Here is a 5,889-nt window from a genome sequence, read left to right on the forward strand (position 1 = left end):
TTGATTACGTAGTTGCAGCTGAAGTGATCCGTACCAGGAACAATTGATAGTAGAAAGCTAAAATTGTGACTAGTTGTTGGCTGACTCTGGTACTCCAGCCAGCCATACCACTCTAAGTCTAAGACTCTTAAGTCTAAGACTTTTCTTTGCTGTGATCCCAGTCCACAGTGCATGGCATGTACCACTCAATGTTTCAGCATGCGGCTCCAGTCTGGTTTAGTTTTATTGCTCTTGAGTTGCTGTGCTTAGCCATACATGCTACATGCACTGCTCTTCTGGTTTCTTTATTATCATGTCACCAGCCGATAGTGCTCTAGTTTTAACCCTTTTTTAACGCTGAGTCAGCACTACCATCTGTGCATTGCGTGTGTGTATGTACTATGTGGAGATTGTCTCAACCCTGGGCTCAGCTGGGAGATAGCCAGGTGTCAGCTTGCTCTTGTCATGTCACTAAGAGCTAGTCATCTATATGACTGTATGGACAGGCTAAGCCCTTGTATCTACTGAACTACTGACTACTCTGATGGATAGAAATTTTGGTATTGAAGTAAGCACGTGTGTGTGTCTGTAGATTAGTACTGTATGTACCATAAAAAGCAAGACTCTTTAGCACCTTCTCTGATCTAAAAGACGTAGTATGACACTTTCGTATGTAACGTAACCTTCGTTATGCCCTGTACAAACTGCACTGTCCATCTGATAAAAAAAAAAGCATGTGCATTGTCAGGACATACAGCAACAAGCAAATATTTATGTCTGTATACATACAGTGACTACCCAAAAACACTTAAGATGTCTTTATTGCTTTTCCTTTCATATATATTGGTACACTTGTCGACGCCACTCAGAAGCTCTACTGCACTGTATGTGGGTTCACTGCTATACAACAAAACGTTTGTAGCTATACTACAACATAAAATTTGTATAGCCGCTAAAGATTTAATTGTAATTTCCTTATAATTAATTATTGTGCATGTGTTATCTGAATTGCACAGTGGCTTTCTGCAATAATTATGCCTCACCATATTCATAAAAATTGATGCCCATGGTTAACTAAACACTGAAACACTAAACACTGAAACACACTGCTTGCGTAAGTATTTCCAGCATTCTGGATTCCTTTGGTCTGCTGACGTTGGAGAAGTAGAAGTCTACCTCTATAGACCACTAGAAGTCTTTGCACCCTTGCCTATAAGCTAAGACTTACATGCTGCACAAGTCATGGAATTCACTTGCATAAGCTGCCAATGTGTGGAACGGATGTGTGTGCAGTAATGCCAGCCCCACCTCCTAATTTTTATGCTGACTCTGTGTTGCGAAAGGGTTAAATTGCCTGGCTAATATTATATATAGTACTGTAGTAGTTGGGCGGAGCCCGACCGTCCCTGACGGGAGGGACAGGCGAATTTTTTTTTTGGCCCACTTTCCACTTTGCAATTTGTTATTGCCGAGCGGGAAGCGAGGCGAATAATCGTACTACCTGATTCTGGCCCATGTGGATATATTCGTATATTGCAACGGATGTGGGTTGGGCTCCCCCGGGGGGCAGTACGAGTCAATAAGAGTCAATAAAGAAGAAAACGATGTGCTAGGGCGTGGCCATTGCAATGAGCGTGTACCGTACAAGCTAGCTAGCTAGCTATGAACACCCGCTCTCATAGTGCAAACCGACGTGCAGCTCTCTCTACAGAGCAGCTAGAGAGAAACAGACAACAGGACAGAGACCGAAGAGCCACAGCTAGGCCGGATGAACAAAGGTCAGCTCATAAATTCTACTCAGTATAGCACCGTGACTACACATCACACTTCTCCAACAGGTACAAGTCAACAAGCTGAAACAACTATCTGCTAAACTTGTACCATCTACACTCTCGTCGCTTTCTTGCCAATCATAAAGCAAATAGCCAATGATGACACAATCACAAGTGCCAACAAATAATCACAACTAAAATTCTTATGGCCGATCCATTTCAATTTTCATACACTCTGAACAAAATCATTTATTTAGTAATGTTTCCCGTAACTAACAATTCTTACAAGCTATTCTCTTTATTTTATCCTTTTTCCACATTATTTGATGTTCTTCAAAAATGTCATATGATTATTCACCTTCTTCATTACAAATTATACGTATGCCCTAGTTATGTATATGTAAGCTGCACAGCTATACAGATAATTATAAGTCTCTTGGTACAAGTCTTTTATACTATGGTTGATATATGCGGTGCAGATCCAGATCCTATGCAACAAGAGCTGGCCAGACTGAGGAATGGGTGCTGGGTGTCTGACTATGTAAGCTGCACAGCTATACAGATAATTATAAGTCTCTTGACAATTACAAGTCTTTTATACTATGCTTGATATATGCGGTGCAGATCCAGATCCTATGCAACAAGAGCTGGCCAGACTGAGGAATGGGTGCTGGGTGTCGGACTATGTAAGCTGCACAGCTATACAGATAATTATAAGTCTCTTGGTACAATTACAAGTCTTTTACCGGTATAAATTTATGCGTTTAAACACAACACAGGGTATTGGCACTTACTTCGACTTACTTGTTCAGGAAACAAAGGTACGGACATAATTATTATAAACGCTGCCGTATAGTCTGGTAGTGTTCATGCTCAATCTACCTTACTTTAAATTAACATTTACTTATTAACACCTTACTGTTATGTAATATTTACTACTACCTTAACCATGATTTGATGTTGATGTTGATATATCATACTCTTCTCTAACAATTCTCATTGTTAGTGCTCCACTTCCTCCCTTTGTTGTTGTGCGAGCCTCTGGGGCCCCCGCTCCACGTATTTAAGGTTTTGTTTATCTTTTTTGCCTCACTTCACTTTAACTTCGTTTTACCCTGTATTGTCAGTTGATGTTTTGCTTCTCAATCTAAGAATTTGGTTTGTGAAGTCAATTTGTCTATAACTAGTTGTTATTGCCTATAGCTAGGAGCCTGTCTCTAGCTAATTTGTCTAGCCTGTCTAGAATCCCTCTACACCGGTAGTATAGTATAAAGTAATTTTATTATTATTAATTTTGCTAATGTGGTATGTGTACATAGAATGCAGGCCACACTAGTACTACTGGAAAGTAGCTGAGTGCAAAGGTCATATGGAATATGGATGCTTCCAATGCTGAAAGAAAGGTATTAAATAATCTGCGTTTACATATACGTGGGTGTTGGACTTTGATGGTAAAATAAAGTACTCACTCTGGTTTACTGCTACTCTACTATAGTACCTTATGTATACAGGTCATAGATCCAGGAAAAAAGACAATGCTGTACTACGATTCTACAATTCATTTCATCCTAACGAATGTCTATACTTTGAGACACATACTTTGAGACACCAACCATAATGTACTTTATTATAGAGACTTTTTGGATGCTGAAGCTGGTGACCAGGCGTTTGAATGGGAAAAGTGGACATTCCAAATAGCAAAGGTCCGCCCATACTAAAGAAGTGACAATCCTAATTTTAGTGGAACTGAATGGAATTTGATTAGAGGGCTAGCATCTGAGAATGGAGAATGGCCAAGGTGATACAACTACATGTACAGACGCAGGTTTAGACACAGACAAAAATGGAACAAATCTTTGCTGACATCACTGTTTGTATCAAAGAAAGCTCTGTTGTTGCACAAGGAATGGAAACGTTCATTAAGAGGTATAAAGACATGTCAAGTCGAGGAAAGTTTGCTAATGCTGCCCTCGCAAGTTCCCTTCATCGATTTGGATGGGTTTTTGGTGGGACAACTAAAGGGGGGATTTCTTCGTCGTGGTCGTCGAATTCCAGTAAGCATCTGGAAGACGACGTGGCACCCTCTCCAGAGGTAAAGCGAAAGTCACACCGGGAAGACCTATAAGCGCGCATGCTATCCTAGAACTAACACCATGACCACCAGAAAGCCTGCTAAGGGAAAAAGGCTAAGCGCTGTATTAGCTGTTGGAACTGGAAAGTGGTAGTGCACTATCGCGAACTTTGAAATAATTATGACTAATGAGTAATGTGTTAAACTGTAGTTTTGTGTTACATGCATCTTTAGGCTATACGTGTGTGTAAAAATGTTGTCTATAATTAATTATAATACTTGAGATCAATCAGATCACGTGCGTGGGAGGAGTCTGGGAGGAGTCTGGCCCCTCTGAGTTTAACAGCAGAGTTGGAAGTGGGCCCAAAAAAAAATCGCGAGGGACGGTCGGGCTCCGCCCAACTAGTACCGTAGTAGCAAGGCGTATGAATTCATATGCCCTTGGTAGGTAGTAGATGTAAGATTATGTCTAGCTATAGCTATGGCTCCAGTGCAGTGATAGTAAGATCAAGAAGTTAAGTAAGTGTGTGAGGGTGAGTAAATGAGTAAATGAGTATACAAGAGCTTAGAGTATTTAAAAATACACATAAATTCAATCATCAGGTAGCATAAAAGGGAGTTTCGTTTCATTCTCCTTGGGTGTAGCTGATACTACTAGTTTTTTCATATTTTCTGCAGACAAAGCTGGTTGCATCGGTCACGATTGATCTTCATTAAAGCAAGTGAACTCAATCTCGATTCCGACATGGTAGCACGTCGGGCTGTCTTGATAAGTTTTAGTTGGCTGAAACTGTCACAAGATGTAATAGGAAGTGTCAGTAATAGGAAGTGTCAGAGCCAATGTCAACAGAAGATTCACATTTGGATATGTCATCACATGGCACTCTCTCAAAGCAGCTCCTAACGTGTCTGGAACATTTGTCGGTGGACTGTCTTTCCACTGCCGCACCCATGAGTCGTATTCAATATTGAACATCACAGCATGGGGCAGATTACCTTTGAAAATCTCAACTGCCTTTGCCAGATCGTCAGGAACCATGACATCATCACTGACCTTGAGACACTCGGTTGGTAGAAGATGGAGAAGGCCGACGGTGATACTTCGTGACAGACGGATTGTTAACAAATCTTTCCTCCAATTCAGTTTGTACATGAGACAGAAACTCATTATACAGTGTGATCCTGTAGTATTCTTCTGGATCAGTTGAGGGTGGATTGCTGCAATGCATCTGCCTCCCAGATAGCCTTGATGTCGTCAGCTGAAATTGCTCACCATGGAGCTGTTTCCCAATTTTTGCTGCTTCAGTGAATTGCTTTTTGAATTCTATTGCAGATCTACTCCTGATAGCTTCCAGCGTTGACCTGTTCAGCAGCTGACATGACATCAATGGCTCTCGATTGTAGCTTGATTGTTGATTCTCTAAGCAGTTGAAGTTGTTTTTATTATAAGTTTTGTTGTTTATTTATCATAATTTATATGATTTGTATGTGAAACCGTACCTGCTTTACTCAGAATGTTGAAATTGGCACTTGACTTGGTCTCTTCCTGTTACTCATTGTTGTATCCGACTAGAAAAACATTTGCAATGTGAAAAATTGCTAGGATTGGCCAGGGGAACCACAAAAAAGCGTGGAAACAAGAAATCCGACGAGAGCATAACTCCAATCCGTTACAACGTCATGAACATGTACAATACATACTGTGTTCCAGATCCATCTACCAGCTTCCATCCACCACATCATTCCATGCAGGTCACCAGTACCGTCCGTGCATGTTACTACGCATGGATGGACTGTGTGTACCTGTGCTCAACACTGCATGTATTAGGAACATCAATTTATCATGAAAAGGATTGGTCATAACCCACCAGTAAAAATTGCGTATTTATATTATATTGGCCGGGAAAACATGGAAAACTACCAGTACATGTGATTGACGTTGTAACGGATTGGAGTTATGCTCTCGTCGGATTTCTTGTTTCCACGCTTTTTTGTGGTTCCCCTGGCCAATCCTAGCAATTTTTCACATTGCAAATGTTTTTCTAGTCGGATTCCCTTTCTTTTTCA

The 5,889-nt window shown here is 40.8% G+C and overlaps 1 long non-coding RNA gene across 1 annotated transcript; it reads left to right on the plus strand.

Moving 5' to 3' along the window:
• Positions 1-1,462: 1,462 nt before the first annotated feature.
• Positions 1,463-5,413, plus strand: LOC135345670 (uncharacterized). Its single transcript, XR_010397792.1, has 4 exons — positions 1,463-2,437; positions 2,531-2,572; positions 3,071-3,154; positions 3,263-5,413. It is a non-coding gene; the product is annotated as an uncharacterized LOC135345670 (long non-coding RNA).
• The last annotated feature ends 476 nt before the right edge of the window (positions 5,414-5,889 follow it).

The sequence above is a fragment of the Halichondria panicea genome, chromosome 12, assembly GCF_963675165.1.
Source record: "Halichondria panicea chromosome 12, odHalPani1.1, whole genome shotgun sequence".
Lineage (NCBI taxonomy): Eukaryota > Metazoa > Porifera > Demospongiae > Suberitida > Halichondriidae > Halichondria > Halichondria panicea.